This window comes from Phyllobates terribilis, unplaced genomic scaffold (assembly GCF_046119375.1).
Source record: "Phyllobates terribilis strain yellow unplaced genomic scaffold, ASM4611937v1 Scaffold_11__3_contigs__length_659146591, whole genome shotgun sequence".
NCBI lineage: Eukaryota > Metazoa > Chordata > Amphibia > Anura > Dendrobatidae > Phyllobates > Phyllobates terribilis.
Genome location: NW_027362771.1, coordinates 604,935,235 through 604,950,668, shown reverse-complemented (window position 1 = coordinate 604,950,668; position 15,434 = coordinate 604,935,235). Strand labels below are relative to the sequence as shown.

Sequence of the window (15,434 nt, the reverse complement as noted above, 5' to 3'; positions counted from 1 at the left end):
GTCAAATCGTGGTGTTAATAAAACCAAAATTGGGGGTTTGATCCCTGTACGGGCTGGGAATGGCTCCTTAAAGGTCACCTTCACAAGTAGGTCTATGTCTGAAGTAGGTTTCTTCTTATTCAGCAGTTTCTTAGTTGCAACATGTTTTGGATGGCAATAAAGTGTTTTAGAGACTGGTTTTGGATATTTCTCAATGTTTTTGTGAATTTTTTCTGAAAGAACTTGACTCTCTCTGTATAAAATACATCGCTGTGAACAGGATTTGAACCTGTGCGGGAAAACCCCATTGGATTTCGAGTCCAACGCCTTAACCAAGTCCAGTGAGTTGGGTCTTCCATTTACTAACTAAGCTGTGGGAGGGTTTCCTCACCAGCAAATTGCCTTAGAGACAGCGACAGGTCTGATGTGAGGTTTCTGAGGAGGAAAGAGAAAAGGTCAATCTCTTGGGACATATGGAACATAACTAATTTCATACTTCTTTTCAAGTGGAATGAGCGAACGGGTCGGATGACAAGACGGCACTGAAGGGTTTCCGCTAAGGTTTTTTGATTTATCTGGAGTGCTTTAGTGGTTGGTTTTGTATATATCACAATGACATATATATATATGTACATGATAGTACATGATATGGTAAAATGGCTAGTGTAATTCAAAGCTACAACTTGTCTTGTAGAAAGCAAGCCCTCATGCGGCTACATCTACAGAAAAATAAAGAAAGTTATGGCTTTTTGCACAAATGAAAGCGCAAAAATGGAAAATGAGCAGAGCCCACAGTGGTTCACATCATCACTCACATACCTCATGTTTACTTTCTAGTCATGTGGTGTCAGAGGACAAGACGCAACCAATCCTCGTTAGTATAGTGGCAAGTATCCCCGCCTGTCACGCGGGAGACCAGGGTTCGATTCCCTGACGGGGAGATTTATTATATTCTTACTCTGGACTCTGGAACTCTGGAACGAAAACTTAATTCTTCCAACAATATATTTTTATTCACAAGCTGTTTATATTTTATTGTTTGATTGTCACTCATTACAGAGGCATCTACAGTGGCGGCAAAAAAAATCTTTACAACTTCAACGAAACCACAAAATCTTAACGTTCAAGTGTTTTATTGTGGATATTTCGTTACAATTAGTATTTTAATTAATTAGTATTGATATTTACATTTTACTAAGCCAGCTTTGCTATTATATAGTTTTTGATTATCTCCTTCATTGTGTGAACTTTTAAGAAGTGAAATCATGATGCGGATATTACACGTAAAGTTTTTTTTTACTGCACAAATGTAAAGATTTTTTTTGCCGCCACTGTACCACCAAGAATCACCACATGTGGGAAAAATTCATCCCACAAAAACAGAATGGTTGCATTTGCGCATGTTTCCAGTCCTTCCTGTATTGGTTAATCCTACAAACATGGCCGGTTAGCTCAGTTGGTCAAATCGTGGTGTTAATAAAACCAAAATTGGGGGTTTAATCCCTGTACGGGCTGGGAATGGCTCCTTAAAGGTCACCTTCACAAGTAGGTCTATGTCTGAAGTAGGTTTCTTCTTATTCAGCAGTTTCTTAGTTGCAACATGTTTTGGATGGCAATAAAGTGTTTTAGAGACTGGTTTTGGATATTTCTCAATGTTTTTGTGAATTTTTTCTGAAAGAACTTGACTCTCTCTGTATAAAATACATCGCTGTGAACAGGATTTGAACCTGTGCGGGAAAACCCCATTGGATTTCGAGTCCAACGCCTTAACCAAGTCCAGTGAGTTGGGTCTTCCATTTACTAACTAAGCTGTGGGAGGGTTTCCTCACCAGCAAATTGCCTTACAGACAGCGACAGGTCTGATGTGAGGTTTCTGAGGAGGAAAGAGAAAAGGTCAATCTCTTGGGACATATGGAACATAACTAATTTCATACTTCTTTTCAAGTGGAATGAGCGAACGGGTCGGATGACAAGACGGCACTGAAGGGTTTCCGCTAAGGTTTTTTGATTTATCTGGAGTGCTTTAGTGGTTGGTTTTGTATATATCACAATGACATATATATATATGTACATGATAGTACATGATATGGTAAAATGGCTAGTGTAATTCAAAGCTACAACTTGTCTTGTAGAAAGCAAGCCCTCATGCGGCTACATCTACAGAAAAATAAAGAAAGTTATGGCTTTTTGCACAAATGAAAGCGCAAAAATGGAAAATGAGCAGAGCCCACAGTGGTTCACATCATCACTCACATACCTCATGTTTACTTTCTAGTCATGTGGTGTCAGAGGACAAGACGCAACCAATCCTCGTTAGTATAGTGGCAAGTATCCCCGCCTGTCACGCGGGAGACCAGGGTTCGATTCCCTGACGGGGAGATTTATTATATTCTTACTCTGGACTCTGGAACTCTGGAACGAAAACTTAATTCTTCCAACAATATATTTTTATTCACAAGCTGTTTATATTTTATTGTTTGATTGTCACTCATTACAGAGGCATCTACAGTGCCGGCAAAAAAAATCTTTACAACTTCAACGAAACCACAAAATCTTAACGTTCAAGTGTTTTATTGTGGATATTTCGTTACAATTAGTATTTTAATTAATTAGTATTGATATTTACATTTTACTAAGCCAGCTTTGCTATTATATAGTTTTTGATTATCTCCTTCATTGTGTGAACTTTTAAGAAGTGAAATCATGATGCGGATATTACACGTAAAGTTTTTTTTTACTGCACAAATGTAAAGATTTTTTTTGCCGCCACTGTACCACCAAGAATCACCACATGTGGGAAAAATTCATCCCACAAAAACAGAATGGTTGCATTTGCGCATGTTTCCAGTCCTTCCTGTATTGGTTAATCCTACAAACATGGCCGGTTAGCTCAGTTGGTCAAATCGTGGTGTTAATAAAACCAAAATTGGGGGTTTGATCCCTGTACGGGCTGGGAATGGCTCCTTAAAGGTCACCTTCACAAGTAGGTCTATGTCTGAAGTAGGTTTCTTCTTATTCAGCAGTTTCTTAGTTGCAACATGTTTTGGATGGCAATAAAGTGTTTTAGAGACTGGTTTTGGATATTTCTCAATGTTTTTGTGAATTTTTTCTGAAAGAACTTGACTCTCTCTGTATAAAATACATCGCTGTGAACAGGATTTGAACCTGTGCGGGAAAACCCCATTGGATTTCGAGTCCAACGCCTTAACCAAGTCCAGTGAGTTGGGTCTTCCATTTACTAACTAAGCTGTGGGAGGGTTTCCTCACCAGCAAATTGCCTTACAGACAGCGACAGGTCTGATGTGAGGTTTCTGAGGAGGAAAGAGAAAAGGTCAATCTCTTGGGACATATGGAACATAACTAATTTCATACTTCTTTTCAAGTGGAATGAGCGAACGGGTCGGATGACAAGACGGAACTGAAGGGTTTCCGCTAAGGTTTTTTGATTTATCTGGAGTGCTTTAGTGGTTGGTTTTGTATATATCACAATGACATATATATATATGTACATGATAGTACATGATATGGTAAAATGGCTAGTGTAATTCAAAGCTACAACTTGTCTTGTAGAAAGCAAGCCCTCATGCGGCTACATCTACAGAAAAATAAAGAAAGTTATGGCTTTTTGCACAAATGAAAGCGCAAAAATGGAAAATGAGCAGAGCCCACAGTGGTTCACATCATCACTCACATACCTCATGTTTACTTTCTAGTCATGTGGTGTCAGAGGACAAGACGCAACCAATCCTCGTTAGTATAGTGGCAAGTATCCCCGCCTGTCACACGGGAGACCAGGGTTCGATTCCCTGACGGGGAGATTTATTATATTCTTACTCTGGACTCTGGAACTCTGGAACGAAAACTTAATTCTTCCAACAATATATTTTTATTCACAAGCTGTTTATATTTTATTGTTTGATTGTCACTCATTACAGAGGCATCTACAGTGGCGGCAAAAAAAATCTTTACAACTTCAACGAAACCACAAAATCTTAACGTTCAAGTGTTTTATTGTGGATATTTCGTTACAATTAGTATTTTAATTAATTAGTATTGATATTTACATTTTACTAAGCCAGCTTTGCTATTATATAGTTTTTGATTATCTCCTTCATTGTGTGAACTTTTAAGAAGTGAAATCATGATGCGGATATTACACGTAAAGTTTTTTTTTACTGCACAAATGTAAAGATTTTTTTTGCCGCCACTGTACCACCAAGAATCACCACATGTGGGAAAAATTCATCCCACAAAAACAGAATGGTTGCATTTGCGCATGTTTCCAGTCCTTCCTGTATTGGTTAATCCTACAAACATGGCCGGTTAGCTCAGTTGGTCAAATCGTGGTGTTAATAAAACCAAAATTGGGGGTTTGATCCCTGTACGGGCTGGGAATGGCTCCTTAAAGGTCACCTTCACAAGTAGGTCTATGTCTGAAGTAGGTTTCTTCTTATTCAGCAGTTTCTTAGTTGCAACATGTTTTGGATGGCAATAAAGTGTTTTAGAGACTGGTTTTGGATATTTCTCAATGTTTTTGTGAATTTTTTCTGAAAGAACTTGACTCTCTCTGTATAAAATACATCGCTGTGAACAGGATTTGAACCTGTGCGGGAAAACCCCATTGGATTTCGAGTCCAACGCCTTAACCAAGTCCAGTGAGTTGGGTCTTCCATTTACTAACTAAGCTGTGGGAGGGTTTCCTCACCAGCAAATTGCCTTACAGACAGCGACAGGTCTGATGTGAGGTTTCTGAGGAGGAAAGAGAAAAGGTCAATCTCTTGGGACATATGGAACATAACTAATTTCATACTTCTTTTCAAGTGGAATGAGCGAACGGGTCGGATGACAAGACGGCACTGAAGGGTTTCCGCTAAGGTTTTTTGATTTATCTGGAGTGCTTTAGTGGTTGGTTTTGTATATATCACAATGACATATATATATATGTACATGATAGTACATGATATGGTAAAATGGCTAGTGTAATTCAAAGCTACAACTTGTCTTGTAGAAAGCAAGCCCTCATGCGGCTACATCTACAGAAAAATAAAGAAAGTTATGGCTTTTTGCACAAATGAAAGCGCAAAAATGGAAAATGAGCAGAGCCCACAGTGGTTCACATCATCACTCACATACCTCATGTTTACTTTCTAGTCATGTGGTGTCAGAGGACAAGACGCAACCAATCCTCGTTAGTATAGTGGCAAGTATCCCCGCCTGTCACGCGGGAGACCAGGGTTCGATTCCCTGACGGGGAGATTTATTATATTCTTACTCTGGACTCTGGAACTCTGGAACGAAAACTTAATTCTTCCAACAATATATTTTTATTCACAAGCTGTTTATATTTTATTGTTTGATTGTCACTCATTACAGAGGCATCTACAGTGCCGGCAAAAAAAATCTTTACAACTTCAACGAAACCACAAAATCTTAACGTTCAAGTGTTTTATTGTGGATATTTCGTTACAATTAGTATTTTAATTAATTAGTATTGATATTTACATTTTACTAAGCCAGCTTTGCTATTATATAGTTTTTGATTATCTCCTTCATTGTGTGAACTTTTAAGAAGTGAAATCATGATGCGGATATTACACGTAAAGTTTTTTTTTACTGCACAAATGTAAAGATTTTTTTTGCCGCCACTGTACCACCAAGAATCACCACATGTGGGAAAAATTCATCCCACAAAAACAGAATGATTGCATTTGCGCATGTTTCCAGTCCTTCCTGTATTGGTTAATCCTACAAACATGGCCGGTTAGCTCAGTTGGTCAAATCGTGGTGTTAATAAAACCAAAATTGGGGGTTTGATCCCTGTACGGGCTGGGAATGGCTCCTTAAAGGTCACCTTCACAAGTAGGTCTATGTCTGAAGTAGGTTTCTTCTTATTCAGCAGTTTCTTAGTTGCAACATGTTTTGGATGGCAATAAAGTGTTTTAGAGACTGGTTTTGGATATTTCTCAATGTTTTTGTGAATTTTTTCTGAAAGAACTTGACTCTCTGTATAAAATACATCGCTGTGAACAGGATTTGAACCTGTGCGGGAAAACCCCATTGGATTTCGAGTCCAACGCCTTAACCAAGTCCAGTGAGTTGGGTCTTCCATTTACTAACTAAGCTGTGGGAGGGTTTCCTCACCAGCAAATTGCCTTACAGACAGCGACAGGTCTGATGTGAGGTTTCTGAGGAGGAAAGAGAAAAGGTCAATCTCTTGGGACATATGGAACATAACTAATTTCATACTTCTTTTCAAGTGGAATGAGCGAACGGGTCGGATGACAAGACGGCACTGAAGGGTTTCCGCTAAGGTTTTTTGATTTATCTGGAGTGCTTTAGTGGTTGGTTTTGTATATATCACAATGACATATATATATATGTACATGATAGTACATGATATGGTAAAATGGCTAGTGTAATTCAAAGCTACAACTTGTCTTGTAGAAAGCAAGCCCTCATGCGGCTACATCTACAGAAAAATAAAGAAAGTTATGGCTTTTTGCACAAATGAAAGCGCAAAAATGGAAAATGAGCAGAGCCCACAGTGGTTCACATCATCACTCACATACCTCATGTTTACTTTCTAGTCATGTGGTGTCAGAGGACAAGACGCAACCAATCCTCGTTAGTATAGTGGCAAGTATCCCCGCCTGTCACGCGGGAGACCAGGGTTCGATTCCCTGACGGGGAGATTTATTATATTCTTACTCTGGACTCTGGAACTCTGGAACGAAAACTTAATTCTTCCAACAATATATTTTTATTCACAAGCTGTTTATATTTTATTGTTTGATTGTCACTCATTACAGAGGCATCTACAGTGGCGGCAAAAAAAATCTTTACAACTTCAACGAAACCACAAAATCTTAACGTTCAAGTGTTTTATTGTGGATATTTCGTTACAATTAGTATTTTAATTAATTAGTATTGATATTTACATTTTACTAAGCCAGCTTTGCTATTATATAGTTTTTGATTATCTCCTTCATTGTGTGAACTTTTAAGAAGTGAAATCATGATGCGGATATTACACGTAAAGTTTTTTTTTACTGCACAAATGTAAAGATTTTTTTTGCCGCCACTGTACCACCAAGAATCACCACATGTGGGAAAAATTCATCCCACAAAAACAGAATGGTTGCATTTGCGCATGTTTCCAGTCCTTCCTGTATTGGTTAATCCTACAAACATGGCCGGTTAGCTCAGTTGGTCAAATCGTGGTGTTAATAAAACCAAAATTGGGGGTTTGATCCCTGTACGGGCTGGGAATGGCTCCTTAAAGGTCACCTTCACAAGTAGGTCTATGTCTGAAGTAGGTTTCTTCTTATTCAGCAGTTTCTTAGTTGCAACATGTTTTGGATGGCAATAAAGTGTTTTAGAGACTGGTTTTGGATATTTCTCAATGTTTTTGTGAATTTTTTCTGAAAGAACTTGACTCTCTCTGTATAAAATACATCGCTGTGAACAGGATTTGAACCTGTGCGGGAAAACCCCATTGGATTTCGAGTCCAACGCCTTAACCAAGTCCAGTGAGTTGGGTCTTCCATTTACTAACTAAGCTGTGGGAGGGTTTCCTCACCAGCAAATTGCCTTACAGACAGCGACAGGTCTGATGTGAGGTTTCTGAGGAGGAAAGAGAAAAGGTCAATCTCTTGGGACATATGGAACATAACTAATTTCATACTTCTTTTCAAGTGGAATGAGCGAACGGGTCGGATGACAAGACGGCACTGAAGGGTTTCCGCTAAGGTTTTTTGATTTATCTGGAGTGCTTTAGTGGTTGGTTTTGTATATATCACAATGACATATATATATATGTACATGATAGTACATGATATGGTAAAATGGCTAGTGTAATTCAAAGCTACAACTTGTCTTGTAGAAAGCAAGCCCTCATGCGGCTACATCTACAGAAAAATAAAGAAAGTTATGGCTTTTTGCACAAATGAAAGCGCAAAAATGGAAAATGAGCAGAGCCCACAGTGGTTCACATCATCACTCACATACCTCATGTTTACTTTCTAGTCATGTGGTGTCAGAGGACAAGACGCAACCAATCCTCGTTAGTATAGTGGCAAGTATCCCCGCCTGTCACGCGGGAGACCAGGGTTCGATTCCCTGACGGGGAGATTTATTATATTCTTACTCTGGACTCTGGAACTCTGGAATGAAAACTTAATTCTTCCAACAATATATTTTTATTCACAAGCTGTTTATATTTTATTGTTTGATTGTCACTCATTACAGAGGCATCTACAGTGCCGGCAAAAAAAATCTTTACAACTTCAACGAAACCACAAAATCTTAACGTTCAAGTGTTTTATTGTGGATATTTCGTTACAATTAGTATTTTAATTAATTAGTATTGATATTTACATTTTACTAAGCCAGCTTTGCTATTATATAGTTTTTGATTATCTCCTTCATTGTGTGCACTTTTAAGAAGTGAAATCATGATGCGGATTTTACACGTAAAGTTTTTTTTTACTGCACAAATGTAAAGATTTTTTTTGCCGCCACTGTACCACCAAGAATCACCACATGTGGGAAAAATTCATCCCACAAAAACAGAATGGTTGCATTTGCGCATGTTTCCAGTCCTTCCTGTATTGGTTAATCCTACAAACATGGCCGGTTAGCTCAGTTGGTCAAATCGTGGTGTTAATAAAAACAAAATTGGGGGTTTGATCCCTGTACGGGCTGGGAATGGCTCCTTAAAGGTCACCTTCACAAGTAGGTCTATGTCTGAAGTAGGTTTCTTCTTATTCAGCAGTTTCTTAGTTGCAACATGTTTTGGATGGCAATAAAGTGTTTTAGAGACTGGTTTTGGATATTTCTCAATGTTTTTGTGAATTTTTTCTGAAAGAACTTGACTCTCTCTGTATAAAATACATCGCTGTGAACAGGATTTGAACCTGTGCGGGAAAACCCCATTGGATTTCGAGTCCAACGCCTTAACCAAGTCCAGTGAGTTGGGTCTTCCATTTACTAACTAAGCTGTGGGAGGGTTTCCTCACCAGCAAATTGCCTTACAGACAGCGACAGGTCTGATGTGAGGTTTCTGAGGAGGAAAGAGAAAAGGTCAATCTCTTGGGACATATGGAACATAACTAATTTCATACTTCTTTTCAAGTGGAATGAGCGAACGGGTCGGATGACAAGACGGCACTGAAGGGTTTCCGCTAAGGTTTTTTGATTTATCTGGAGTGCTTTAGTGGTTGGTTTTGTATATATCACAATGACATATATATATATGTACATGATAGTACATGATATGGTAAAATGGCTAGTGTAATTCAAAGCTACAACTTGTCTTGTAGAAAGCAAGCCCTCATGCGGCTACATCTACAGAAAAATAAAGAATGTTATGGCTTTTTGCACAAATGAAAGCGCAAAAATGGAAAATGAGCAGAGCCCACAGTGGTTCACATCATCACTCACATACCTCATGTTTACTTTCTAGTCATGTGGTGTCAGAGGACAAGATGCAACCAATCCTCGTTAGTATAGTGGCAAGTATCCCCGCCTGTCACGCGGGAGACCAGGGTTCGATTCCCTGACGGGGAGATTTATTATATTCTTACTCTGGACTCTGGAACTCTGGAACGAAAACTTAATTCTTCCAACAATATATTTTTATTCACAAGCTGTTTATATTTTATTGTTTGATTGTCACTCATTACAGAGGCATCTACAGTGCCGGCAAAAAAAATCTTTACAACTTCAACGAAACCACAAAATCTTAACGTTCAAGTGTTTTATTGTGGATATTTCGTTACAATTAGTATTTCAATTAATTAGTATTGATATTTACATTTTACTAAGCCAGCTTTGCTATTATATAGTTTTTGATTATCTCCTTCATTGTGTGAACTTTTAAGAAGTGAAATCATGATGCGGATATTACACGTAAAGTTTTTTTTTACTGCACAAATGTAAAGATTTTTTTTGCCGCCACTGTACCACCAAGAATCACCACATGTGGGAAAAATTCATCCCACAAAAACAGAATGGTTGCATTTGCGCATGTTTCCAGTCCTTCCTGTATTGGTTAATCCTACAAACATGGCCGGTTAGCTCAGTTGGTCAAATCGTGGTGTTAATAAAACCAAAATTGGGGGTTTGATCCCTGTACGGGCTGGGAATGGCTCCTTAAAGGTCACCTTCACAAGTAGGTCTATGTCTGAAGTAGGTTTCTTCTTATTCAGCAGTTTCTTAGTTGCAACATGTTTTGGATGGCAATAAAGTGTTTTAGAGACTGGTTTTGGATATTTCTCAATGTTTTTGTGAATTTTTTCTGAAAGAACTTGACTCTCTCTGTATAAAATACATCGCTGTGAACAGGATTTGAACCTGTGCGGGAAAACTCCATTGGATTTCGAGTCCAACGCCTTAACCAAGTCCAGTGAGTTGGGTCTTCCATTTACTAACTAAGCTGTGGGAGGGTTTCCTCACCAGCAAATTGCCTTACAGACAGCGACAGGTCTGATGTGAGGTTTCTGAGGAGGAAAGAGAAAAGGTCAATCTCTTGGGACATATGGAACATAACTAATTTCATACTTCTTTTCAAGTGGAATGAGCGAACGGGTCGGATGACAAGACGGCACTGAAGGGTTTCCGCTAAGGTTTTTTGATTTATCTGGAGTGCTTTAGTGGTTGGTTTTGTATATATCACAATGACATATATATATATGTACATGATAGTACATGATATGGTAAAATGGCTAGTGTAATTCAAAGCTACAACTTGTCTTGTAGAAAGCAAGCCCTCATGCGGCTACATCTACAGAAAAATAAAGAAAGTTATGGCTTTTTGCACAAATGAAAGCGCAAAAATGGAAAATGAGCAGAGCCCACAGTGGTTCACATCATCACTCACATACCTCATGTTTACTTTCTAGTCATGTGGTGTCAGAGGACAAGACGCAACCAATCCTCGTTAGTATAGTGGCAAGTATCCCCGCCTGTCACGCGGGAGACCAGGGTTCGATTCCCTGACGGGGAGATTTATTATATTCTTACTCTGGACTCTGGAACTCTGGAACGAAAACTTAATTCTTCCAACAATATATTTTTATTCACAAGCTGTTTATATTTTATTGTTTGATTGTCACTCATTACAGAGGCATCTACAGTGCCGGCAAAAAAAATCTTTACAACTTCAACGAAACCACAAAATCTTAACGTTCAAGTGTTTTATTGTGGATATTTCGTTACAATTAGTATTTTAATTAATTAGTATTGATATTTACATTTTACTAAGCCAGCTTTGCTATTATATAGTTTTTGATTATCTCCTTCATTGTGTGCACTTTTAAGAAGTGAAATCATGATGCGGATTTTACACGTAAAGTTTTTTTTTACTGCACAAATGTAAAGATTTTTTTTGCCGCCACTGTACCACCAAGAATCACCACATGTGGGAAAAATTCATCCCACAAAAACAGAATGGTTGCATTTGCGCATGTTTCCAGTCCTTCCTGTATTGGTTAATCCTACAAACATGGCCGGTTAGCTCAGTTGGTCAAATCGTGGTGTTAATAAAACCAAAATTGGGGGTTTGATCCCTGTACGGGCTGGGAATGGCTCCTTAAAGGTCACCTTCACAAGTAGGTCTATGTCTGAAGTAGGTTTCTTCTTATTCAGCAGTTTCTTAGTTGCAACATGTTTTGGATGGCAATAAAGTGTTTTAGAGACTGGTTTTGGATATTTCTCAATGTTTTTGTGAATTTTTTCTGAAAGAACTTGACTCTCTCTGTATAAAATACATCGCTGTGAACAGGATTTGAACCTGTGCGGGAAAACCCCATTGGATTTCGAGTCCAACGCCTTAACCAAGTCCAGTGAGTTGGGTCTTCCATTTACTAACTAAGCTGTGGGAGGGTTTCCTCACCAGCAAATTGCCTTACAGACAGCGACAGGTCTGATGTGAGGTTTCTGAGGAGGAAAGAGAAAAGGTCAATCTCTTGGGACATATGGAACATAACTAATTTCATACTTCTTTTCAAGTGGAATGAGCGAACGGGTCGGATGACAAGACGGCACTGAAGGGTTTCCGCTAAGGTTTTTTGATTTATCTGGAGTGCTTTAGTGGTTGGTTTTGTATATATCACAATGACATATATATATATGTACATGATAGTACATGATATGGTAAAATGGCTAGTGTAATTCAAAGCTACAACTTGTCTTGTAGAAAGCAAGCCCTCATGCGGCTACATCTACAGAAAAATAAAGAAAGTTATGGCTTTTTGCACAAATGAAAGCGCAAAAATGGAAAATGAGCAGAGCCCACAGTGGTTCACATCATCACTCACATACCTCATGTTTACTTTCTAGTCATGTGGTGTCAGAGGACAAGACGCAACCAATCCTCGTTAGTATAGTGGCAAGTATCCCCGCCTGTCACGCGGGAGACCAGGGTTCGATTCCCTGACGGGGAGATTTATTATATTCTTACTCTGGACTCTGGACTCTGGAACTCTGGAACGAAAACTTAATTCTTCCAACAATATATTTTTATTCACAAGCTGTTTATATTTTATTGTTTGATTGTCACTCATTACAGAGGCATCTACAGTGCCGGCAAAAAAAATCTTTACAACTTCAACGAAACCACAAAATCTTAACGTTCAAGTGTTTTATTGTGGATATTTCGTTACAATTAGTATTTTAATTAATTAGTATTGATATTTACATTTTACTAAGCCAGCTTTGCTATTATATAGTTTTTGATTATCTCCTTCATTGTGTGAACTTTTAAGAAGTGAAATCATGATGCGGATATTACACGTAAAGTTTTTTTTACTGCACAAATGTAAAGATTTTTTTTGCCGCCACTGTACCACCAAGAATCACCACATGTGGGAAAAATTCATCCCACAAAAACAGAATGGTTGCATTTGCGCATGTTTCCAGTCCTTCCTGTATTGGTTAATCCTACAAACATGGCCGGTTAGCTCAGTTGGTCAAATCGTGGTGTTAATAAAACCAAAATTGGGGGTTTGATCCCTGTACGGGCTGGGAATGGCTCCTTAAAGGTCACCTTCACAAGTAGGTCTATGTCTGAAGTAGGTTTCTTCTTATTCAGCAGTTTCTTAGTTGCAACATGTTTTGGATGGCAATAAAGTGTTTTAGAGACTGGTTTTGGATATTTCTCAATGTTTTTGTGAATTTTTTCTGAAAGAACTTGACTCTCTCTGTATAAAATACATCGCTGTGAACAGGATTTGAACCTGTGCGGGAAAACCCCATTGGATTTCGAGTCCAACGCCTTAACCAAGTCCAGTGAGTTGGGTCTTCCATTTACTAACTAAGCTGTGGGAGGGTTTCCTCACCAGCAAATTGCCTTACAGACAGCGACAGGTCTGATGTGAGGTTTCTGAGGAGGAAAGAGAAAAGGTCAATCTCTTGGGACATATGGAACATAACTAATTTCATACTTCTTTTCAAGTGGAATGAGCGAACGGGTCGGATGACAAGACGGCACTGAAGGGTTTCCGCTAAGGTTTTTTGATTTATCTGGAGTGCTTTAGTGGTTGGTTTTGTATATATCACAATGACATATATATATATGTACATGATAGTACATGATATGGTAAAATGGCTAGTGTAATTCAAAGCTACAACTTGTCTTGTAGAAAGCAAGCCCTCATGCGGCTACATCTACAGAAAAATAAAGAAAGTTATGGCTTTTTGCACAAATGAAAGCGCAAAAATGGAAAATGAGCAGAGCCCACAGTGGTTCACATCATCACTCACATACCTCATGTTTACTTTCTAGTCATGTGGTGTCAGAGGACAAGACGCAACCAATCCTCGTTAGTATAGTGGCAAGTATCCCTGCCTGTCACGCGGGAGACCAGGGTTCGATTCCCTGACGGGGAGATTTATTATATTCTTACTCTGGACTCTGGACTCTGGAACTCTGGAACGAAAACTTAATTCTTCCAACAATATATTTTTATTCACAAGCTGTTTATATTTTATTGTTTGATTGTCACTCATTACAGAGGCATCTACAGTGCCGGCAAAAAAAATCTTTACAACTTCAACGAAACCACAAAATCTTAACGTTCAAGTGTTTTATTGTGGATATTTCGTTACAATTAGTATTTTAATTAATTAGTATTGATATTTACATTTTACTAAGCCAGCTTTGCTATTATATAGTTTTTGATTATCTCCTTCATTGTGTGAACTTTTAAGAAGTGAAATCATGATGCGGATATTACACGTAAAGTTTTTTTTACTGCACAAATGTAAAGATTTTTTTTGCCGCCACTGTACCACCAAGAATCACCACATGTGGGAAAAATTCATCCCACAAAAACAGAATGGTTGCATTTGCGCATGTTTCCAGTCCTTCCTGTATTGGTTAATCCTACAAACATGGCCGGTTAGCTCAGTTGGTCAAATCGTGGTGTTAATAAAACCAAAATTGGGGGTTTGATCCCTGTACGGGCTGGGAATGGCTCCTTAAAGGTCACCTTCACAAGTAGGTCTATGTCTGAAGTAGGTTTCTTCTTATTCAGCAGTTTCTTAGTTGCAACATGTTTTGGATGGCAATAAAGTGTTTTAGAGACTGGTTTTGGATATTTCTCAATGTTTTTGTGAATTTTTTCTGAAAGAACTTGACTCTCTCTGTATAAAATACATCGCTGTGAACAGGATTTGAACCTGTGCGGGAAAACCCCATTGGATTTCGAGTCCAACGCCTTAACCAAGTCCAGTGAGTTGGGTCTTCCATTTACTAACTAAGCTGTGGGAGGGTTTCCTCACCAGCAAATTGCCTTACAGACAGCGACAGGTCTGATGTGAGGTTTCTGAGGAGGAAAGAGAAAAGGTCAATCTCTTGGGACATATGGAACATAACTAATTTCATACTTCTTTTCAAGTGGAATGAGCGAACGGGTCGGATGACAAGACGGCACTGAAGGGTTTCCGCTAAGGTTTTTTGATTTATCTGGAGTGCTTTAGTGGTTGGTTTTGTATATATCACAATGACATATATATATATGTACATGATAGTACATGATATGGTAAAATGGCTAGTGTAATTCAAAGCTACAACTTGTCTTGTAGAAAGCAAGCCCTCATGCGGCTACATCTACAGAAAAATAAAGAAAGTTATGGCTTTTTGCACAAATGAAAGCGCAAAAATGGAAAATGAGCAGAGCCCACAGTGGTTCACATCATCACTCACATACCTCATGTTTACTTTCTAGTCATGTGGTGTCAGAGGACAAGACGCAACCAATCCTCGTTAGTATAGTGGCAAGTATCCCTGCCTGTCACGCGGGAGACCAGGGTTCGATTCCCTGACGGGGAGATTTATTATATTCTTACTCTGGACTCTGGACTCTGGAACTCTGGAACGAAAACTTAATTCTTCCAACAATATATTTTTATTCACAAGCTGTTTATATTTTATTGTTTGATTGTCACTCATTACA

General features: G+C 38.6%; 10 non-coding genes across 10 annotated transcripts; all 10 read left to right on the top strand.

The window, feature by feature from the left end:
• Positions 1 to 848: 848 nt before the first annotated feature.
• Positions 849 to 920, top strand: TRNAD-GUC (transfer RNA aspartic acid (anticodon GUC)). The gene has a single exon. It is a non-coding gene; the product is annotated as a tRNA-Asp (tRNA).
• A 1,366-nt stretch (positions 921 to 2,286) lies between these two features.
• Positions 2,287 to 2,358, top strand: TRNAD-GUC (transfer RNA aspartic acid (anticodon GUC)). Its single transcript has one exon. It is a non-coding gene; the product is annotated as a tRNA-Asp (tRNA).
• Positions 2,359 to 5,162: 2,804 nt separating this feature from the next.
• TRNAD-GUC (transfer RNA aspartic acid (anticodon GUC)) lies at positions 5,163 to 5,234 on the top strand. The gene has a single exon. It is a non-coding gene; the product is annotated as a tRNA-Asp (tRNA).
• Positions 5,235 to 6,598: 1,364 nt separating this feature from the next.
• TRNAD-GUC (transfer RNA aspartic acid (anticodon GUC)) lies at positions 6,599 to 6,670 on the top strand. The gene has a single exon. It is a non-coding gene; the product is annotated as a tRNA-Asp (tRNA).
• Positions 6,671 to 8,036: 1,366 nt separating this feature from the next.
• TRNAD-GUC (transfer RNA aspartic acid (anticodon GUC)) lies at positions 8,037 to 8,108 on the top strand. The gene has a single exon. It is a non-coding gene; the product is annotated as a tRNA-Asp (tRNA).
• Positions 8,109 to 9,474: 1,366 nt separating this feature from the next.
• Positions 9,475 to 9,546, top strand: TRNAD-GUC (transfer RNA aspartic acid (anticodon GUC)). The gene has a single exon. It is a non-coding gene; the product is annotated as a tRNA-Asp (tRNA).
• A 1,366-nt stretch (positions 9,547 to 10,912) lies between these two features.
• TRNAD-GUC (transfer RNA aspartic acid (anticodon GUC)) lies at positions 10,913 to 10,984 on the top strand. The gene has a single exon. It is a non-coding gene; the product is annotated as a tRNA-Asp (tRNA).
• A 1,366-nt stretch (positions 10,985 to 12,350) lies between these two features.
• Positions 12,351 to 12,422, top strand: TRNAD-GUC (transfer RNA aspartic acid (anticodon GUC)). The gene has a single exon. It is a non-coding gene; the product is annotated as a tRNA-Asp (tRNA).
• Positions 12,423 to 13,794: 1,372 nt separating this feature from the next.
• On the top strand, positions 13,795 to 13,866 carry TRNAD-GUC (transfer RNA aspartic acid (anticodon GUC)). The gene has a single exon. It is a non-coding gene; the product is annotated as a tRNA-Asp (tRNA).
• Positions 13,867 to 15,238: 1,372 nt separating this feature from the next.
• TRNAD-GUC (transfer RNA aspartic acid (anticodon GUC)) lies at positions 15,239 to 15,310 on the top strand. The gene has a single exon. It is a non-coding gene; the product is annotated as a tRNA-Asp (tRNA).
• The last annotated feature ends 124 nt before the right edge of the window (positions 15,311 to 15,434 follow it).